This window comes from Lemur catta, chromosome 6 (assembly GCF_020740605.2).
Source record: "Lemur catta isolate mLemCat1 chromosome 6, mLemCat1.pri, whole genome shotgun sequence".
Taxonomy (NCBI): domain Eukaryota; kingdom Metazoa; phylum Chordata; class Mammalia; order Primates; family Lemuridae; genus Lemur; species Lemur catta.
Window position 1 is genome coordinate 85,182,589 of NC_059133.1, and position 23,919 is coordinate 85,206,507.

At 36.5% G+C, this 23,919-nt stretch overlaps 1 protein-coding gene across 1 annotated transcript in view; it reads left to right on the forward strand.

The window, feature by feature from the left end:
* Nucleotides 1–2,607: 2,607 nt before the first annotated feature.
* EPS8 (epidermal growth factor receptor pathway substrate 8) overlaps nt 2,608–23,919 on the forward strand; it is a 164,407-nt gene continuing 143,095 nt past the window's right edge. Inside the window, exon 1 of the mRNA XM_045554263.1 lies at nt 2,608–2,894. The gene's annotated coding sequence lies outside the window, so the exon portion shown is untranslated. The remainder of the gene's footprint in view (nt 2,895–23,919) is intronic.

Consider the following 23,919-nt stretch of genomic DNA (forward strand, 5'->3'; position numbering starts at 1 on the left):
ATGATTGATTAAATCACTGGCCATTGGTGATCAACTTAATCTTCAGCCCCTCTCACTTCCCTTGAGGTTGGTGGTTGGTGCTGGAAGTCCCAACCCTCTAATCATGCATAGGTCTTTCCTAAGATCAGCCCAGATTCTGAAGCTGCCCAGGAACCACTAGTCATGAGTCAATCATTAACATATAAAAAGACATTATTTCAGAGATTCTAAGGATTTTAAGAGCTATATGTCTAGAAATGGGATAAATATCAAATACATATTTCACAATATTATAGGCTACAAGGCTTTTTTTTTTTTTTTTTTTTTGAGACAGAGTCTGGCTCTGTTGCCTGGGCTAGAGTGCTGTGGCGTCAGCCTAGCTCACAGCAACCTCAAACTCCTGGGCTCAAGCGATCCTCCTGCCTCAGCCTCCTGAGTAGCTGGGGCTACAGGCATGCGCCACCATGCCTGGCTAATTTTTTCTGTATATATTTTTAGTTGTCCAAACAATTTCTTTCTATTTTTAGTAGAGACAGGGTCTCGCTCTTGCTCAGGGTGATCTCAAACTCCTGACCTTGAGCAATCCACCCGCCTCGGCCTCCCAGAGTGCTAGGATTACAGGCGTGAGCCACTGCGCCCGCCCTTACAAGGCTCTTTTAAAACCTGTTGTGTTACTGTTTTTTATTTGACTTAAATGGAGATGAAGAAGGCATATTCATTACATTTACAGATGTTACAATATTTCTTTATCTGAAATTATGTCCTAAAACAGACAAGTTTAAGAAGGATAAAGGAAAAAAATTAAGGCTTAGACATATAGAATTATGAAAGTACAGACAATGTAAGGTGGAAGATATAATTTAACTCTAGTCCATGTGAAATAGACTTAGGTGTTTTATTTGACTCTATGTAGTGTGTTTGCTAAAAGAAAAACCTAATACAGGTTGGGGATGCCTTACTAGAAGAGTATGCTTGAATCAAAGGGCCTGCTGATCACTTTGGGACTCAGTTCTTGGCCCACTGTGTTTGAATGTTGTATTCTGCTCTGAGTGCACAATTTAGGGAAGAGAATAAAAAAAAATCAAAGCACATTCCTGAAGTGTCATTATAAGGGCTCATTATGTTATTTGAGGAATACTGAAAAAAAAATTTTGAAGAAGAAAAAAGTATTAGAAGATCTTCTAGTGGTTACTTACAGTTTGCTTCAACTATTTCAAGGCTTGCAATGTCTATAAAAAAGGTGCTCAATTTTGTATGGTTCCTAGGGGTAGAACCAGGACCAGTGGTATAAGTTAAGGTTAGTTAATTTGATATTCACAAATCAAATGATACAGGCTTTGGAGTTAGGGAGACCTGGATTTTAATTCTGGTGTCAATACTGCCTTTGGCAAAAAGAAGGAAATTTCTGACCTGCAGTTTCCTAATGTGCTAAATAGTATAACAAAGCCTATCTCATTTTAAAAAGGGTTAGAAACAATGTATGTAAATTGCTTAGCTCCTGGCATAGGTGAATATTCAACAAATAATCATGGTTATACCTAATACTGATAAAAATAGACATTTACAACATTGGAAATGTTGAAGTGTATGGTGGTCTGGTGGAAATATTGGAGAGAGGATTCCCCCTTAAGGTAGGGGACTGGACTAACCAATCCTTGAGATCTATTCCAACTTTTAGAATAATGGTTTTAATTTCCATCTTGGCCTGTTATCTCATTCCCTCCCTTCTCCCTCCACCGATACAGCATAGCTTTTACTTGATTCACAAAGCAAGCAGGTCCAGTCTACTTTAACCAAGTTTAATTATAGTCTTTCTTCTGGAAGTCAATTGACTTTGAAGTTAGGACATCAGGGCGGGGGGAGTAGCTAGGACAACTGAGGTGTTTTAAGAGTAAGAAAATAAAATGTTCATGAGAAGATGGACTCGCCATTTAGTGGTTCTGTGAGCTACTACTCGAGGAGACTGTGAGTGTTGGTTAAGGTACGAGAGGCACCAAGTGGAAGAAGCCTCTACTACTTCAAACCATGTAAGGCTTTTGGCAAGAGAAAGATGGGATCCCAGGCAGCCGTGCCAGGCGCGTCTGGGCTTGCTGGCTGGAGCTAAGGACCGGCAGCTTGGAGACTCCAGGGACCCGCTGGAAGCCCTTGGGTACCACCAGTTTACCCCATGGGTTGGGGAGACGAAAAGGGGCAAGCCACAAAAGGGCGAAAATAGTCGGAGGGTCAGAGAAGGGACAAGGCTGGCTGGTCTGAGGTGCGGCGGGTTTCCCGCCCCGGGACGGCAGCCGCGGGCTGTGCGCCGGGACCCGGGGCGTGGTAGCCCGAGCGCTGCCTCTGCCCGGGGCGAGCCGGCTCAGTCCCCTGCCCGCACCTTCCGGCTGCCAGTCCGTCCTGCTAGGGCACTTCTGGAAACCCGTCGGCAGCTCGGAACCTCGGTCCGACTTTGATCGCGGCCTCGATAACTTGGCGCCGCGCCCGGCCTCCCGTCCTCCGGCCTCTCTCCCGCCCACCCGGCCTCGCCGGCCGCGTCGCCCGCCGCGCGGGAGCACTTCGGCGCTTCGGCGGCCCGGCTGCCGGCGAGACCCGGAGGGCGGAGCCCGCTCTCGGCCGCGCGGCGCTGGCACTGGGCATGCGCGGCGCGCGGCCGGCGTTGGCCGCGAGCGAGCGGGCGGGAGGACGGGCGGCTCCGGACTTCACAGGCGGCGGCGAGCGAGGCGGTCTCGCCCGGCGCGAGGCCGGTGCTGTGCGCGCCCCGGAGATCGCTTCTCCTCGGCTGGGCGCCGGCGGCGGCCGTACGGCTCGCGGAGGATCCGGAGGGCGCGGTTCTGGCTGGCGGCTCTCTCCCGGCCGCCTCCCACCTCGCCCGGGCTCTCGGCGCCTCCGGGGAAAGCCGCGGCCCCGAGGGCGGGTCCGAGGTAAGAGCCCCTCGGTGGAAGGCGCCAGTCGGGGGGTCCGGCGGCTTTTCACTCGCCCTTTATTTTAAAAACCCGCCTTTGTGTGCTCGGATCGGAGCGGTGCCAGGCGCCGCGTCCGCCTTCATTCACTTTGACTGCTTGCAACTGGTGTTGGCAGCCAGGTGTGCGAGGGCGCCGCCGCCGAGCCGTCCGCGCCCGGTCCTGGCGAGCCGCGGGGCCCGTGCCGACCCGGCCCGCCGCGCCCTGGCCCCGGGAGGGCGGGCGGAGCAGATGCCCCGCGTCCCCGCGCTGTGGCAGGTAACCTGAGCCGCCGCAGGACACCTGCGCTTATCTGGTCCGTGGGGCGACGACAGCCGGAGGATCCGGATCGCGGCTTATCATCTCAGACTTGGAGATTTGAGAGCTCCTCGCCCAACCCCTCAAATGGGGGTGCGGTTCTTTTCAAAATGCCCCTTTGTGACACGGTCCCACCGTCCTATACCCACTGAAATGAAGATAGAGCTCGTTGTTTCTGAATAGTTGTCAGTCCCTAATTGCTGTTGACTTTCCTTTCTTAGCTGGCTCCACTTTACTCACCATTTTACTTTTGGGGAGACGGCCTTTCTCCTGTCGTCCAGTTAATGCGTTTGGAGTGGGTTTCCCCGTTCGTGTAGACCCTGCTCTACCTCGGATGCTCTTAGTCATTTTACTTGCCTTTCAAGAACTACCTGCACGCAGAATCTTTGCACCGAGTGTTCTCGTGCAGTGTCAAATCCTTCTTTTCCTGTAGTACTCGTAGTACCGTCGGAATCTCGCTGGGGGCAGGACGCGGCGGTATTAGGATTTGAAATCCATAGACAGCTAGAGCGGCAAAGCATTAGGAACTGGAATCCTCCATTACAAAATATGTTTCAGGGAAATGTATTATTGCTTCTGTTTTCAAGATTTCAGTTCTGGCCTCAGATAATAAGGCGACAGAGGTAAAACGGCTAATAGGATGAGTTCAGATAAAACTTGGCTTCAGGTGTGTGTGAATAATTAGATTTTTTGGCTTTGTCATTTTTGGAAGATAGTAGAGTTAGGATTCTGGAAAGACTTTGTATTAAAAAAAAAAACAAACCTCAAAGTAACTGTTGTGTATTGCTTCTAGTTTATTTTCATTGAAAAGATACCATTCTTCTAAGCTCCTTGGGTTCTGCAAAGTGTGCGCTAGTAATGCAGATCCTGTGGGAGTAAGTCTATTTATTAAAGTCAATGTCATCCTCTCTCACCTAGTGTATAGATTTTTTATTTGAGATTGGGGTTTTCTGGAATATTGCTGTAGTTTTTAAGTGGCTGGTATGGAAAATTTTTGGTCATGGGTTCATATTTAAAATTTGAAAGTTAAAACTCTTTATAAACTTAACAAAGGGTAGAGTGGAATGTATCACAAACGTAATAGTATTTATAGAATGCCTTCGTGCAGAATACACAGATTAAGGTTTTGTAAGATTCCACAAATCATTCACTTCACAGCGGGAAAAAAGAAAAAATAAAACTTGCTTTTAATGCCATTATTCTGAGATAACCACTGTTCACAATATTTTGTGCATTCTCTTTATAATTTTTTTCCACTTTCTAATGTCATGGAATATCATTATATAGTAAGTTCCAGGCTTTTATTAATAATGAGGAATACTTTAAGTTAAATTGTACTTAGGGTGATGTTTCTTTTTTTCCTATCAGGAACCTAATATCTAATTTTGAACACTTTGAGATCAAATGTAAAGAGTTCATCTTGATTTTATTGCTAGCTTTTTCCTGCTTTCAAGTTTTTATCTACACTGATTCTTTTCGGATATATCAATCCTTTTTCTATCCCAGGACATAGGCTTGCTACTCTTTGCTTTTAGTGTTTTTGTTACATTTCAAATCCTAGTCCTTTTCTTACACTACTACATACCCTGTTCCCGACTGCTGCTGCTTCTTTCCCCTGACTCTCCTCTTTATCTATTTTAATTCTGCAGCAGCTCAGTTAGACCATGGTTTGTGTAAGAAAACATAGTATCTAGAATAGGAGATGATAGCTTTTTAGAAAGTTTTCTTTTTAGATGCTTGAAGTTCTGTTGGATGAGTATTTTAGCACTCATTTGATTTATATAAAATTTAGTTCAGCTTTTCTGAGTTGTATTAAACATATTTGGTAGTGATTTGGATCATCACAAAACAACATAAGTTAACTTTTAGACATTGTAGAGGTATGTAAGTGGAAAAAGTGGAACTTTAGTTAAAGTACTCTGGCTATACGTCCCTGCTGAGAATTATTGCATGAAATTGTTTGCAGCTGTTAGTGATTGAAAATATTTTCTTAAGAAAAATTCTGTAATGGAATAGTTACAAACATTTTAAGTTGAATATATGCAGGGAAGTGTGAGGATCTTCAGCGCTTTACTACAACCTCTTCAGTGTTTTCTAGATACATTCCTAAATGGAATTTTAAAAGATAGACTGCATATAATAGTTGTAGATTTATTGAAAAAGTGCATAAAAAGTACAATGACTTTCCATATACCTCCATGGTACCAGCCTCGCTCCTTATTAACATCTTATATTAGTATTTGTTATAATTAATGTACAGGTATTGGTATATTATTATTAAAGTTAATAGTTTAATAATAATAGTTTAAAAATAAGTTTATTTCAATTTCCTTAGTTTTTATCGGATGTCGTTTTTCTGTTCCAGGAAAGCACATTACATTTAGTTATCATTGTCTCTTTAGGTTCCTTTTGTCTGTGACAGCTCATTAGACTTTCTTTGTTTTTGATGATGTTGACAATTTTGAGGTCAGGTATTTTGTAGAATGGCCTGCTACTGGAATTGCCTAATTTTTTTTTTTTTAGTGGTTAGACTGTGATTATAGGTTCTTGATAGGAAGATCACAGAAGTAAGGTGCCATTTTCATCACATCAAGGGTACATACTGTCAGCGTGATTTATCACTGTTGATGCTCATCTTCATCACCTGGCAGAAGTAGTGTTTAACATGTTTTTTCGCCTGTCTTCCTCCTTTGCATGCTTTACTCTTAGAAGGAAGTCATTTATTTACTCAATAATTTACTTATTTTTATCTGGACATGTAGATATATATTTTATACTTTGGGTCATAATCGAATGCTACTTAATTTTGTTCTTCAAATTGTTCCAGCTTGAATCCCGTATCCCTTTGATATGCCACCATCAATGTGAGAGCTTTTTTTTTTTTTTATGGATTTCTTTACTTTCTGGCACTATAAGATGCTCCAGGCTCATTTTGTATATATCCTGTCTCCGTCATAGAATCAGCCATTTCTCCAAGGAATCTGGTTACGTTTTTTGGGAAATTATATTAGAAACCAAGATCTGGGCACTGGGTGTGCTTGTTGCTACTGGGATGTTATTGTTTCTAGGCTCTCTCATATGACACAGTGGGAAGTATACGTGTTTATACAAACTCACACATATACACAATATGTGTATGAACATATTGATACATATTCATATGTGTGTATGCATATTTCTGTGTAACCATGTATATATCCTTATTGAGCTAAATATGAATTCATACTGATGTCTCTAACCCTGATTCATTACCATATATATTGTTCTACCCTTTCCCCTTGTTTATCTGTAAACTCAAGCCAACACTGAGAAGAAACCTGGCTCCCACCATCTGCCATGCATTTGCTTAATTATTCATTTCCATTATACATGTATAGCAGTTTTGGAATTGTTAAGTTATGCTCCATGGGAAACAACTTTATCATCTAGAGTACAGTGCTTATGTGCAGTTCCTTTTGCTTTTAGTTTTACAGTCTCATTTCTAAAGTTAGCTAGCTAAGCACTTTCCTGTTACCTTTTTTAGTGAGATTGTTACACACATTTATAATACAGTTACATTCTTTTGTTACACACTGCATTCCATCCTGGGATCTCTTGATCATCTAAATGATTTTCTTTTATTTGCATACATTACAGTTCACTCTTTGTCCTATAAAGTTTTATGGGTTTTGACAAATGCCTAATTTGATGTATCTATCATTGCAGTATCACAGTATCATGCATAATAATTTCAACACATTAAAGATCCTCTGTGCCTCACCTATCACCCCCTACAGCCTTTCTCCCTGACAACCACTAATCTTTTTACTGTCTCTATAGTTTTCCCTTTTCCAGATGTCAAATAATTAGAATCATACAGCCTTGCCAGACTGCTTTCACTTATCAATATGTACTTAAAGTTTACCCATGTCTCCTTGTGGTTTAATAGTTCATTTTTTTATAGCTTGACAATATTACATTATAAGGATATATCACAGTTTGTTTATTCATCTATTGAAGGATATCTTGGTTGCTTTCAGTTTTTGGCAATTATGAATAAAGCAGCTATAAGCGTTCATGTGCAGGTTTAGGGTCGGCGTAAGTTTTCAAATCAGTTGGGTAAATACCTAGGAGTATGATTGCTGATCATATGGTAACATTGTGGTTAGCTTTGTAAGAAATTGACAAATTATTTTCTAAAGTGGCTATACCATTGCATCTTCACTCACAGTGAATGTGGGTTCCTTTTGTTCCACATCTTTGCTAGCATTTGATTTTTGTCAGTTTTTTTTAATTTTATTCATTCTAATAGGTGCATAATAATAGCTCAGTGTTGCTTTAATTTGCTATTTCCTAATGACATATGTTAACATCTTTTCCTGCACTCCTTTCTGTTTGTATATCTTCTGTGGTGAGATGTCTGTTCAGATCTTTTGCCCACTTTTTGATGGGGTTGTTCTTTTTCTTTTTTTTTTTTTTACGTTCTCTCTTTTTCTTCTTTTTTGTTTTTTTTGAGACAGAGTCTTGCGCTGTTGCTTTGCTAGAGTGCATTGTCATCATCATAGCTCACTTCAACCTCAGACTCCTGGGCTCTAGCAATCCTCCTGCCTCAGCCTCAGGAGTAGCTGGAAGGAACTACAGGCATGCGCCACCATGCCCAGCTATTTTTTTTCTATTTTTAGTAGAGACAGAGTCTTGCCGTGTTCCTCTGGCTAGTCTGGAACTCCTGACCTCAAGCAGTTCTCCTGCCTTGGACTTCCAGAGTGCTAGGATTACAGGCATGAGCCACCGTGCCCGGCCCCTATTTTTCTTATCATTCAGTTTTAAGAGTTCTTTATATATTTTGCATATAAGCACTTTATCATATATGTGTTTTGCAAATATTTTCTCCCAGTCTGACTTGTCTTTTTATTAACAGTGTCTTTGTCAGAGCAGATGCCAACTTTTCAATTTCATGAATAGGCTTTTGGTGTTGAATTTGAAAACTCGTCACCAAGGCCACCTAGATTTTATACTTTTTTTTCTTTTCTAGAAGTTTTATATTTTACATTTAGGTCTGTGATCCATTTTGAGTTAATTTTTGTGAAAGGTATAAGGTCTATGTCTAGATAAACTTTTTTGCATTTGGATTTCTAGTTGTACCAGCACAAGTAAATATGATTTTTAAATTAATACATTATATAAATTAGATTTAGAATGGAAAGGAAAATTTTTTTTTTTTTTTTTTTTTACGTGTTCTGCAAAGTTGCTTAATAGAAACAGTTGAGAAATGACTTGGAAACTAAGATATAATACAGCATACACTGTGTGCTGAGATTTGTTCCTAGATATTGTATGTAATTCAATTCCCTCTTCCTTACCAAGTCAGAGATTCTTTGTGAAAATGGAATTGTTAGTACAGAGTAACATGTCAGTTCTTTTAGATCTTACTATAGGAAATAATTAATAACATTTGATTTTCCACAAAAAGGATGCGAAATAAGGAATTTGCAGGGTGTATGTTGGAAAGAGGTAGATGATGTATGTATCACCAAGAAACCTGAGACTTAACTATATGGTCTCGAATCTTATCATATGCCCCTCTTCTTGCCACAAGTGGCTTTTTCAAGCCCAGTTGACCCTCGAACAACTCAGCGTTTAGGGGTGTCGACTCCTGCACAGTTGAAAATCCGTGTGTAACTTTTGACTCCCCCCAAAACTTAACTATAAAGCCTGCTGTTTACTGGAAGCCTTACTGATAGCACAAACAGTTGATTAACACATATTTGATATGTTACAGGTATTATACACTGTATTCTTACAACAAAGTTAGCAAGAGAAAAAATGTTATTAAGAATATCATAAGAGAAAATACATTTACAATACTGTACTGTATTTATTGATACGGTAGTTTATGTTGTCTGTTTACAAGAGGAATCATCTGTCTGAAATGGTGGGCTACTGCAGCTGTATACCTCAATCTATGGTACATATCAAGAAATTAAATTTTTTCTCATAAGTGTCATGACTTTTCTCTGCTTCTTGACAGCTCTTCTAGTGTCACTAGTGGCACTTCATATGGGTCCTATGGTGTTATTCAAGGTTTACATTGTTACACTAAACATGACGAAAAGTATGGGAGAACTGTGAGAGATCCTTTTTACTATGATACACAATTTACCAGAGAGACGAACTGCTCATATGGAGATGATTATTATCACACAGTGTTTTAAACAGATAACTTGCAGCACTTGAGCTCACCACAGTAGCAATAGGAGGTGGCTATGAAATTATCACAGTAGTACAGTATGTACTATAGTTAATTTTATGCAGTTATGATTTAATACTGTATTTTTATGTTTGTTTACATTTCTCTTGACTGCAAATGGTACCACGTAGGGTCTGTAAATGTGTGCATATGTTTTGATAAATTTTAACTTTTTATAATAGATTTGTATATATTTTATGGTGGCAAATGATAAAATAGACTAGTATATACATGTATTTTATACATTCATGACATACCTAACTTTTTCTTGATTTTTTCTTTTTTACTTTTTTTGTTATTCCTAGGCTATACAGTTTGGGAGTTTTTTTCAAATCCTCATAAATCTCTAAAAATTTTTTCCCAGATGTTTATTGAAAAAAATTCATGTATAAGTAGACCTGCATAGTTCAAACCTGTGTTATTCAAGAGTCAACTGTGCCTCTCTTTCACTAAACATTTTATATTATTGATATTGGGCTTTGCTATGGTTTGAATATTTGTACCTTCAAATCCATGTTGAAATTTAATTCCTAATGTGGCAGGATTTAGAGGTGGGGACTTTAAGAGGTGATTGGGTCATGAGGGTTTTGCCCTCATGAATGACGTAGTCCATTCATGAATTAATGGGTTAATGAATTAATGGGTTATGGGAGTAGGGCTGGTGGCTTTATAAGAAGAGGAAAAGACTTGAGTGAGCACGTGAACTGTGTGATACCCTGCACTGCCTTGTGACTCTTGGAGAGTTCTCACCAGCAGGAAGGCTCTAAGGAGATGTGTCCCCTCAACTGTGGATTTCTCAGCCTCCATAACTGTAAGAAATAAATTCTTTTTCTTTATAAATTACCAAGTTTCAGGTATTCTGTTATAAGCAACTTCTGTTGGAATAAGACAGGGTTAGAAGTATTTATATTGTTACATTAAAGTTAGAACCAGTAATCTCCAAGAAGCAGGTAGGGAGGCTGACATAATAATAGTACCTTTGGTGTGGCAGGTATTAAATACATTATCTCTTTTAACTCTTACAAGAGCTCTTTAAGGCAGGTCTCTTTATCTCCACATTACAAATAAGGAATAGACTAAGAAGGATAAAGCAGCTTGTCTATGGATCACCCAGGGAGAAAGGAACAGAGTTGAGATGGGAACCCCTATCTGATTCAAATCAGTGCTCTTTTTACTTTGCTATACTGCTACTCACAAAAGAAAAAGTACAAGGATAGTATCAGGGTGTCCTTGATTTCATTCTTTAAATAATACCATGTATTACTTCATGACCACTGAGCTAAACAAGAATGTATATTTAAGTTCCATGAAGATTAAAGGTTGTATATTTAAATTCCATGAAGATTCTTTGTTTGTTGTTGTTTGTTTGTTTGTTTGTTTTTTGAGACAGAGTCTCACCACATTGCCTTGAGTAGAGAGCCATGGCGTCAGCTTAGCTCACAGCAACCTCAAACTCTTGGGCTCAAGTGATCCTCCTGCCTCAGCCTCCTGAGTAGCTGGGAGTACAGGTGCACACCCTGATGCCCTGCTAATTTTTCTATTTTTAGTAGAGACGGGTGTCACTCTTGCTGAGGCTGGCCTTGAACTTGAGCTCAAGCAGTCCTGCCTCGGCCTCCCACAGTGCTAGAATTACAGGCGTGAGCCACTGCGCCTGGCCCCATGAAGATCCTTTTAGCCTTTTTTCTGTTGACTGTTTTATGTACATTCCACTGACCAAAGGTGTATGATGTTGGAACATGTTCATAAAGAATGAGAGTCTTTTAAAGAGAGGAAATTGTGGAGGATTAGAAAAAATAAACAAGTAATGGCACCATTAACTGGTTCTTTATTCCTTTCCCCAGCTGAATTTTAAGTTTCTCAAGGGCATTTATAGTATTTAACACAGTAACTACTATGTAAATTGTATTTAACTCAGGCTAGTTTTGAACCGGGGGCCTACATTTGGTTTGTGATGTTAGCTGTTACAGTTAATATTGACAATTTAGTTGCATGTAACTCAAGCATAGAAAACAATAAAAAATAACAAATTTTTCATTAAATTAGAAAGGATAGTTTTGTTTTCGAAGTTTTTATTTTATTTTTGTAGTAAAACACCATGGCCCCAAGGAAAATTTTTTTTTTCCTGGTGTGGCAGTCAATGTGTTAAGCACAGCACAGCACATCATATGTGATACACAGTCAACAAAATGCTTGTTGAATGAAATTGCACTTATAATTTTTACAGAATAAATATTTAAAAGGAGATGAGTTTTTCCTCAGGAAGTTGAACATTATTATATTTCATTTGTTTATTCATTCATCATTTATTGAGCATTTATTGAGTATCTGTTCTGTGTCAGACACTGGGAATACAAAGATCAATAAGACAAGATCTCTTCCTTCTGTCATCAGGAGACCCAGAGAATGGAGGCAGTCAGACAACCATTTGAGTACAGTGTTGAGCTAACAGGAGTATATATTAAAAAACAAACAGTGGGCTTTGGAATCAGAGAGACCTTATCTGCCTTATTATTCTTATCTAAGAAGTGGAAACGATAATTGTAGCTAATTGACGCAGTTGTTGCTGGGGAGGTTAAATGGAAAAAAAAAAGTTGTATACATTTATATCCCGGCACATAGGAGAAATGGAAGGCTCATTTTTGCCAAGAGAGTCAGAAAAGTCTTTATTGGGGGAGGTGATGTTTGAGCCTTATTGGATGAATTTTTGTGGCCAAGAATGAGAATATGAGGTGGGACTCTAGAGCATTCCAGGCAGAAAGATGAATATGTTTGACATGTGGAGAATGGATTGGCATGAGGGGAGTGGTGGGAAGTTCTGCACATTCTCACATTCAGAGCATACTGGATTATTAGAACTGAATAACCAGTTATTTTTCATTTTCATAAGTAAAGATACAATATTCATTACATTATAGTGGGAGACAACAAAGATACCAAACCTGTTTAAGAATTGCATGAATCTTACAATCATGTGGTTTTCTAAATCTAGCGCTTTATGTAGTAGCTCAATTCTTGTGTTCTTTTTTAGTTGCGTGATACTCAAGTGATTGTATGGGACTTAAGAGAGAGAATGTACATGTTTTTGAAAAAAATTTGAGGTCCTGTCTCAAACCATTCTTATGTTTACTAACATAGCAACATAAGAATAATATCCTATGAAGGCAGGATCAAGTCTTGTTTGAGCCTATCTAGAATCCTAAGCCATAAACCGTTTCTGAACAGAACCTGAACCATAGTACTTCGGAATGTGCTAAAATAATTTGTGTAATGAATTATGTGCTTGATAAGAGGTCAGAGTTCTACAGTGGAAAAATTGTTTTTAATATAAGGGAGAGGAAAAAGGGAAAGGAAAAATAGTGAGAAAAAAAGATTGATAGAAGAGAAGTTTGTACTTAAAGGGAAGGTCTCTTTATTGAAGTTTCTCATTAAAGACTATTGAATTTCATTGTATTTTGATACTCTTTTTTTTTTTTTAGCACCATTAGAATATTACCTAAGTTATTCCTTATTCTAGAAATACATGTATATTATTGGGATTTTTTTGGTTCAGTGCAACAATAGAATGTTTTCAGTGTCTGAAATATGTTTGTGATCATTAAACATTCTGTACTTTTTTCTTGTTGATTCTAGTATTTATATTGTTTTGTAATATTGTAATTGTTTATAATGTTTTTCATTAGAAAATGTTTAGAAAAGTACAAGTGGCAAAACAGCTGGAAAAAATATATGCAATCCATCCTGGGAACACATTAAATACAATATGTCTAATTTTCTACAATTTTGACATTTGAGGTTAATGATAATTTTAGACATGAATACACAAAAAGATGAATTTAAGTGCCCTGACTTTTAAAACTTAAAGAAAGATATACTTGTGATGATAGAGAAGATACATTTCACTGCTTAGCTGGTGATGATCTGTCACATTTTAAAATATTACTTTGCTTTCTTTCGGGGGAGCCTAGATTTCTGGAAATTCATTTTGTGAATAACTTGGTAAATTGAGGGCTTGTTTTCTGTCAGGGCATGGAAACTGCATTTGATTGTTTCTTTTATATGTAGAAGAAATTAGAACATTACTATATAGTAGATTTAACCCCCCTTTACCTCCCATAAAAAGCATGCACAGCTTGTTTGTGTTTGTGTGCATGTGTAAGTAATCTCCAATTTCTCTTTCCAATGTGTTTTCAAAACTTCAACTGTTTTATGACAAACTATATATATTTGGGAGTTTAAAAATACTACTCTTTAACCTAGGAATGTTGATTTCGAAAGCTTTACATTAAGTTATTTTATTATTTTACTGTATTTATGTTATCAGAACCTCTGTTGTATAGTCTGTTTTCACTACTGTGTATTACAAACTACAGTGTTATATTTTTTTTTTACATCTCAAGATCCTTGTAGTTAAGAGAGGACATTACTTTTTTTGATAGTTCTTTTATTTAGTTCTTTTGTGGGGCCTTGTTAGATGCTGAATAATTTAAAAGCAATGGAATCCTTTCTGTGATAAAAATCTGGTCATTGGGCCAATACTTGTAGCATTATTCACATGATACTCATGCATGTAAAGGTGTGGGATTAATGTGTATGACCGAAGAATGTGTTAAAGTGTTTTTAATCATTGAGGAAAATAACCTGAAGATTTTAGTGTGTATTAATTTTGCTTAAAGTATTCTTCTGTTTTTAAATGAATAATCCATGCTAGCCAAGCCTGAACAATAATGTGTAAAGAATAATAGGAAAAGTTATAACTTTATTTAAATTTTGGAATAACTAGGTCTATATTTTTTGTAAATTAATATATTTGCTATCTTTGTAGAATTATAGAATAAACTGTTTAAAACATATTTCTTTTCATGTTATTTTAATGTTTCATGTTTCTTACCCAAACTGTTGAAACAAAAAATTTCAGCATCAATTACTACAATATCCATGCACTTGGCTGCATTTCACATTTTTCAACTTTAAGATTTTCTACTTTCCATGATCTTGTGAAGAAAATAGTCTTGTACAAATCTTGAAGCAGATAAATGACCATGTAGGCTTTCTCTCCTCCCAGTGTTTCCCCCTCCTCTAGCCAGTGCCGGACAGCTTTTTTTTAATCCTCAGATGACTGCAATTGACAAGTGTATTTTTCATAACTTTGATATCTTTCCAATGACTATTCTAACTCAAACTGCCTGTGAGATCTCAGTCATGGAAAGGGAAATCTGAATAAAGGAGACATTCATAGTGGTTATGACAGTGAAGGTTAAGTTTAGGCTGCTAGAGCGTTTGAAACAAGGAATGGATTGAAGCCCTCATCACTTTCACCTTATTTGGGTAGTAAGAATATTATTTTGGAAATATGATTTATAAAATCTAATTACGAAGAGAGTGAAATCTCGTCTAGAGTAAATAGGTTAACAGTGCTTAACTTTAACTGGAATGTGTCTTAACATCATTCAGTTTTTATACTGATTAGAAAGGTCCACCATGGTTTTGTTCATATATTAGAATATATGCTTCTGATTTTTTTTGACGTTTTGTTTTGTAGGAACCCTTTGTTACTGTATGGAATTTTAGAACTTGAATTAAAATATATCTCAAGTCATATAAAAATTCATGTAACATAAAAATAATTTTATATAGGAAAACTCCATGGCATTGTATCTTCAAACAGATATAGATGTGTCTTCATCTTATCTCTAAGATCTCAGCCCTCTATCTATATCTGTTACCTAGAGTTATTTCTGTTTTCTTTCCCTGCCAGGCAATTAATGGAATAGTTGAAGCATGATTTTGTGAGCTTTCACTAGACCCTGAAAATATGGGATAATTTAATGCAATGGCTCTCAGTTCTATTTTATGTTATATTTATGGTTTTCAAAGACAACTGATATGATCATACTGTTGTTATCTGGAATGAGTTTTAAATCGGGTTCCAAACTAATGGATAAAGTAGTAAAAGGATTGAGAAAACAAGTGTTGGTAGAATCTGATAGATATAGAAATAGTTTAGCAGTAGCAAAAGTGGAAACACTAAAATTTCTCAAGAACCCATGAGCCATTTTTACCAGCACTGTGCTGTTCATGAGATACATATATCTAAGGAACTTTGGTTATATGCTGTAAGAAATAATATAGTATTTGATAAAAGTATATATTAAATATTCAATAAGTAAAATAAAAGGCTTTGATTTCTGAACACGGGCATTCCTATTCTTGCAAGATTTAACAGCTAGACATTTCTAGCTAACATCGACTTTATTTGGCTAATGTGGACATCAGCTGGATTTTGGGCTTTAGGTGTACCAAATGGTTGCTGATCCATAGAGGCCAATCTAGTTTTGTGTTAGTTCCTGAGAGAGTGGATGTGAACTTGGGGGAAGCTTTTTAGATTAGTTGGTTGATCTAAGCCTGCCAGGTTTTTCATTCTTCCAGAGGAGTACAGGAGTCTAAATTTTTGAAGGAGCTGACTTAAGAACATGGCTTAACATTTAAGGCTAGAGAAAAGAATTCAGCCAGAAGTGTATTTTTTCCCCCTGAAAGAACTTTTAAAAGCTTCTAGCTGTGATCATTTCAGCTTCCCTTTCCTCCCTTTCTAATTATTCTTGCTGTTTTTATTGCTGCTGTCAACCATAGCAATCACTGGAAAGGATAATACTGGGTCAAAACTTTGTTTTAAAAGAAAAATTGTGGGAGAGAAATGTGTACACAAATGAGGGTGAGTTTTATTTGTTGTGGTATTAGATCTTGTTTGATCCATTTCAGCTTTTTCCAGTGATCCTTCTTGTGATATGTATATATGAGATAATTATGCCAGATTAAGGGTTTGGCTAAAGCATTAGCAGGCCCATTGGCTTAATGCAACCTAATCTAATTTCTTGGTCTGACAGTCCTGAACATATATAGCTTTATTTAATAGGAAATAATTTTGTTTCAGTTAATGAAATTTATCTGTCAATAAAGAAATACTAAATAAATGCCTAGTAAGTGTTATATTATTAAGTAATGAGGATACTGTAATTAACAAAACAGGCAAGATTGTTATTCTTACTGAGTGCCCAATATTCGAAGCCTAACTTAAAAGCATAAAAACCTAACAGAAGCATCAAATTCTAGGTAAATGGTCAATATCAAATTCTAGGATAACATTTCTGGCTTTTCTCTCTCAATTTCTATTCACAGTTTTTCTATTCAAATGATTTTGTATTATACTTTTCTAAATGTGCGATATTATGGATTTATAAAATAAGTCTATTCCAAATTACATATGATTTTACCATAATTTTACAAAGGAACATTTGTTATTTATGCACTTTGAGAAAAATTACAGTATTACCAGTACAACCTGTGAAAGATTTTTAACTATTAAGGTCAATTTAAGATCAGACCAGATGAGTATGGTTTGTGTTTTTTAATAAATGCTATTCATTATTTTTTTCTGGAAACTTTTAGGAATGAAGAAGTCATTATTCATAAAATGAAGTCATACTAAATACTTCAAGCTGGTTGTAAAGTGTTAAACTTTAGAAATGGGGAAAAATCTATTATCTTGAATTTTGAATGTGTGTAACTTTAAAACTGCCATATGAATTGTAAAGTTGCAAAATTGTTTTTGCATTTCACTTGCAAGAAATAAAAATGTGGACTCCTTCTTTAGTGGAGCCAAGCGCTTTCTAACACACCTCTCAAATTACACACCATTGAAATGATCCACACAATGTGTTTGGCTCATGTGTTTCTAGTTAGCTACTATGAATGAAAGATTCATAACTATCTGTTTCAAAAAACTTCTTTATTTGCACTGCAGAGAGCTTAATTGTTTGGTAGCAGGATCAATAATTGCTTTTAAATCCTAAATCAGCAGGTATATGTTGGGCCATGATTGACACTGAACTTCTAAAAAATGATTTCTGTGCACAAAGAAGGTTCCAGATAAATATTTATCAAATCATTGATTACTTTGTTGGCTGTGGAAGGATAAAAGTGCCTAAGTTTTCTCACCTTCTTAGTGACTTGGACCAAATATTTTTGTAACTGTTATAGTAAAGCCCTGCTAACTTTTCCCTTACCTTGCCTACCGGGCATTGTACAACAGAATCACAGGGAGGAGGAAGTCATTCAAACTTGCCAGACAGATGGTTGGAGTCCCTGTGACAACCTTGTGATCTAATTTTCCAAGCTGTGTCTACCTACCTGGAGAGGTAATAGCTGTATGCCGTCAGCTTAAATAACACTAGGCCTGTATACAAGTTGAGGGTGGGTGGGTAGAGAGAAGTAGGGAGGGGTAGATATATAAATCTGCCTGTAGTTTTACCAAATTGATAACATATAAGCATTTCTGTTCTAAAAGAAAACTTAATTATTTCCTCATTTTGGTTATTCCTTCTTATTTGTGTCACAAGCAAATAATTACCAAAGTCTCATTTTTTTTATTTGATGACATACTAAAAATTAGTTATTTTTGAAGTTTTTTTTTTAAGGTAGTGTTTGAATGTATTGGTAAAAGACGGTGGAATCATTTCCATGCTTTTTATCTGCAGGAAATTAGTTTGTACATTTCTGGTGACTGTTTTGGTGACAACTACCCAAGTAAGATGAGGCTGGTTTTCTTTCTTTTAACAAATATTTATGAATACATGTAATTGATTATGTTTATTAAAATCCCATAAGATTTCTAGCCTTTGTTATAAATTTTATAAGTTGCTACTGCAAAAATGGGAGAGAATCATAGGTACCAGTATGATATTTTTGTCTGGTCAGGCACTGACTTGTCCTGATTGCCACCTTGTCTCTCTATATTCTGGCTAGACACAGATAGGAACTTCTTTCTCCTTCCCGTGGTATGCCTGTGATACATGTCAAGTGTTGTCAAAATAATGTCTCGAGATTTCTTACTGGGAGGATAAAACTGATGCAGGCTATGTCAGCTAGACTTATTTATATCATGTTCTTTCTACTAAGTACTTGTACTTAGAATACTTATTTGCTTCTACTGCATCATGTCTCTCTACCCTCAAAACTTTCTTACTCCGCCATCTCTTGAAGGGAGGGGCTGGTAAATCCAGATCTAAAATATTGCATGTATCTCCCTTTTACAGATAATTTGGTCCCATGCATATCTTTAATACCAGACTACATCAGGGTATCCCCATTCATTTTTCTTTCTCCTCTGAGGATGACTGAAGTTCTGTGGCCTCATAATTGCCTTCTAATTTTCAACTTGACTTAAACCGAAGTGTAGCAAGAGAATCATTAATAATCAAAATTAATAATATTGGAATGGAATGTTAATAATTTAGGCATCTGTTGTAAAATATATTATGGAATCAGTTTAAAGTGTTCTTTTCTATGTACATGTGTATGTCGAAATGTTTATATAGTAAGCTCCTGGAGTTCAGGTGTCTCTTGGTATGGTATTTGGCATATTTGGATAATACTCTCTTAATGTCCTCTTGCTACTGCCTTATTTCTGTCTTATTCCCAGCTAAGATTCTTGAAGAGAAGTTTATACATCTTGTTTCTTCCTCACTTCTCCTACTCTAGTCAACCCACTGTTGCCTGGGCTCACATCTCTAGATCATCTGCAGTCTTGTAAAAGCTAAACCAAAAGGAAAATGTTTAGTTTTTATCCTACTTGATTTTGCTGTAGCATTTACCTGTAAGCTCTTTGAGGACATAAACTGTGTTTTGTTTACTATTGAATTGTCATCACTTAGAGTTTCTAATATTTTGTAGACTTATTTATGTGCCGAGTGAATCACATTTGTAATGATTTTTGCCTTTTTAAATAAAGAATATTCTCTTCCTTTGGCTCCCATGGTGCTATCCTTTCCTGGTTTACATCTGTCTCTCTTTTGTTATCTGTGTACACTTAGATATTAATTCAGAAGCTCTGCTTTTTGGGATGGAATAGCTATCTAAAATTTTTTCCATACTAAGACTCTTCTCAAGTAAGTTCTAGCACCATCTGTAGGTACCAGCGAGAGCCAGTGCTCTTGAGTTTGTGCCCATGGTTTTGTGCATTATCAGAACACTCATGAGTTGTTAAGTTTCTAAATTTTACGGAATTCTTTTCTCAGCCCTCATCTCATTTCATGTTACATTCTAAGTTTCATTATATTTCAAGGTGAACTTAATGATTCGCATTGTTTCAGTTAGAACAGTTACTCTCAATTCTTTATCTTCAGCAGATGCCTTTTTTCTGAACTCTACTCCTTTATTTCTGACTGTACTTGCATGTCCCATAGGCCCCTAGACTTCACATTTCCGAAAATCAGTTTGTTGGCTTTTTCTCAACCTTGTCCGTCCTTCTCTTTTCCTGTCTCTCTAAATGGGTGACTATTAGCCAAATGACAACCTTAGGAATCTGAATTGTTCTGGACTCTTTTCTCTCCCTTACCCACTGTTCTGTCCCACCTTTAAGTGATTGGTCACCCAGTCCTGTTGATTTCTATTCTGAAATGGCTGACAGAGCCCTCCCCTTTTCCCTCTCTCACTGCTAATCGTATTACTACCTGCTTAAAATTCTTCAGTGGTTCCTCATATACTCATTATAAAGTCCAACTCCTCTTTATAGTGGTACACCATGATGGCATTCTGTGACACCATCCATACTTTCCTTTCAAGCCTCATGTTTTCACTCTTACAGTCTATACATGCTGTAAAAATTGCGATTCTCTGAACACACTTTTACTCTTCCATGACTTTGCACATGCTGTTCTTTCTGCCTGGAGTTTCCTCTTTGTCATCCTCATCATATGGCAAACTACTCATTATTTTAGATACAGCTTAAAGATCACTTTTCTGGAAAAAAAATTAGTCATCCCTTCTTTGTGCCCAAGTGGTATCTCATATTTACTTTATAGTAGTTACTATGTTGCACTTTATGGTTTATTTACTTGTTTTTTCCACTACCCAGGCTGTGAACGCTTGGAAGTAGAGAATGTGTCTGAATAATCTTTTGTCTGTCTTGTGTCTTAGCACAATGCTGGATGCACAGTATGTACTCAGTTACAGAGTTTTTGTCTTAATACTTAATGAATGAATGCTTGAAGTGGTTTGTAGTGCTAGTGAGATTCTAGTCTCTGCTGTACCCATAAACAAAGTAAAATAGAAGAACGTCAGAATTTATTTGTTCATTAGTTGACCATTTTATCTGCTTTCTTTCTTAGAGCATCTGTAGGTGAAATTGTGAGGCAGATGCAGTTTGTCTACAATACCATTCCATTTTTCTATCTCTTGTCATTCTTCATTTTGCGCTTGGACAGAGCTTACTCTCATATTCAGTGGCTTAATGCCTGGAGTTCAAAAGGAAAGTTATGATCAGATGACACTTGAGTTTTGTGTTTCCTTTGTCACTTGGATGACTTCCAGCCCTGTTTTCTCCGATTCATTTCTAAAGCTTAAAAAAAAGAGGCAGAAAGAGTGAAGGAAATATGGGATAACTTCTTTGTGATATTTCATTTGAGTTCATGCTTAAATTATACAGAATAGTTTTTTCCTTTTTTATTTTGAAATTAGCTCTCAGTACTGCCACAAATAATTTTTTATAATGAGTTAGCTTCAAAAATATTAGTAGTTCAGTTCCAGGGAGAATTTCTAACCCCTTAGAAGAACACGTCTATGACCCCTTGTCCTTTACCTGCCTTGGTTGCCAAATCCTGCTTTCCTGGTAAAGTTAACCCTTGCCCTTGTCCCTTCTGTTTAATTTTTCACTGTTTTATGGCCACATGACCATTTTTTTAAACTATTGCTTCTGAGTGTCTCTATCTGAGTGTCTCTATCTACCTCAATCCTATCTACCTCAATTCATATTAATTATGCTCTCAGATCAGTCTTCCTAAAGCTGAGTTCAGATGATGTCAGTCCATTGCTTTAAAAACTGCGAACAGAAGACTCCTTTTGGGCCCTTCACAGCCTGGTGACTTTCTTTTGTTTTAATTTTAGCCTCACTGCTCCCTTTCCTCTAAATTACTGAGTAGCCCAAGTGAAGTACTATAGACTTCCGCCTGTATACGTCAGTATTTCCAATTTCTCTGCTTTTAGGGTCTGTCATGTCTTTGTTTGGAATATCTTTTGACTTTATCTGTATATTTAAATCTAATCTGTCATTTAAGGTCCAGTTTATCTGCCATTCTAGATTAATCTTTACCTCTTCTCTCTTAATATTTTTTTCTTAAGATCTCTTAGGCACTTATTTTCTATCATGTACTGTAATTTATATGTACGTGTCTTACCTGATACCAGGTATCAAGCTTCTCCAAGGTAGGCTCCATATCTGATTTTTACTTTTGGACAGACCACAAAACCTAGAGTGATGCTTTTGTGTGTGAGATAGAAGCTCAAGACGTGTGTTAAATAATGAAATAAACAAATTTTTGTCTTGCATCTTTCATCATGAGATTTGTGCCAGTAACATTTCAACTCTCAATCTGAAAAAGAAAATGTAATACTGGCCACAGTTTTTACTGAGCCTAAATTGAAATACTGTGAAAAAGTTTAATCATGGTGACAGTCAGAATGTACTCTGTAATTTAGGATAAAACGTCTGGCAAGCATGCCTGTTTTTCAAGTTCTCATTTCTTTTAAATGTGGGTTGTGATTATTCTCTTTAACAGCTCACAGATTAATAAGTAAACTATTGTTTTAAAGTTTTATAACTTATTCCATGAGAAAGCTGAACTCTTGAAATAAAAAGCCAACAGAGATGAGAGTATTTCAATTCCACCCTTTCCTTTTCTATCCTTTCGTGTCATTAGAGTACAATTTTCAAGGTTTTTGTAAAAAACCAACTTATGAGTAAGACAAATGAGATATTTTTGATACTTTCATTAACCAAACCCAAAAGGGCCTCAAAAGCCATGCTTTAGCACATTGTTTTTACCAAGCTCCGTTGTAATTACAAATATTTTTTAATAGTACGAGTAATGTTGTTTATTCTTTTCCTGGCTTTTTATAGTTCATTTAGTATAGTTTTCTTTGGTAAAGTAAGTTGGATTCACTATTGCTTGTTAGAGTATTATGTATTAGGTAGTTCTTAATCTAGTTTTTTATAATGAATAAAATACAATTAAAATATGAAAATTACAAAAAACTATGGCACTGGGATTATTTTGGGTATTATTTAGGTGCTACGAATGAAATAAGAATAACTGCAAAAAATATTTAAAGAATAATAAAATATGACTTTGGTCAGAATGCTGAGGAAAATTTTGTACTGTGTTCAATTTCTTTTGCTCAGTAATCAGATTCTTGTGGATGCTATTGTCAGACAAAGGACTGAAAATATGGTTACTATTTAGGGATGTTCATTGTTTGCTGAGAAATTCAGTAGACTCTTCAATATTCTCATGACATTTTGAATAATTTCAGGGGTTATTTTAAATCATAAATACATCTTATATGTTAAATGTTACATGTCTTAGAATGTGTTTTGCTTTCCAGATATGATACTTAAGATATTTCATGAAAATATTTTATTGTACTATTTGCCAATAATACTGTCTTGTATTTGTGTAACCTTTTGAAAGTTGATTAATAACCATAGTGCTAGTTTGCTTAGTTTGCTTAACATTTGAATGAATATCTTACGTGTCCCTGAAAAGGCAATTTTCATTTATTTTTTCCTTGTTCTTATTACATGTATATACTAAATGTGGTGTTTACTGTAGAGAGTCTGATAAAATTTACAGAAGTAGGATTGTTATTTTGTATTAGATGGTAGAATGACTTATAATATTTGCTTGATTGTATCTCTTATTTTGTGTGCTTTTTGTTAAGCACATTTCAATTTATTTTGCTAACTTTTTTTATAGACAGAAAAATCCTGTCCTTTTCTTTGGGATTAGGTCATGTAATCTTGGTTAATGGAACATAAAGTAAGATTTCATGGGTGAAAGGGAGTTAGATTAGGCTTGATTTAGAGGCATCTGGAAAAAGAAGAGGGATAGCTCTCACAAAGGATTTAGATATAAGAAAACTGTTTGCCACTGCAGTTATAATATGAACAGGTGTAGTTGTACCTAATTTTTATTTTATTTTTTACAAGCTCAGGTGATTTTAATTTCATATATAATATGTTGAAAGTATAGTCTGATTAAAATAGTATATGTCTAAGAAATCATTTTGGTCCTTTTACGGGTTTTTTCTTTTTCTTTTCCTATTGAATCAAAAGATATGTAAATCTGGAAAATCTGCAGAGTGCCAGACCTCTCCTTTTGTCTTTTCTCATTGTGTCATATTTTCGTGATGTCAATGTTAAGATGACTTCATGAGACAAGTGTTAATATTATTTAATGTTAGCCATCCACCTGTATAGGCTAGGAAAAATTTTTTTCCTGTATAGATGTGTGTGGATAGCCAAATCACTGCTATGATGGAAGGAGATTATATTTGTTTGGGATTAACATTGAAAAAAATCCATTTTTATTCTCTTTTTAAAAACTGGCTTTTTTGATAATTCTATAACTTAAA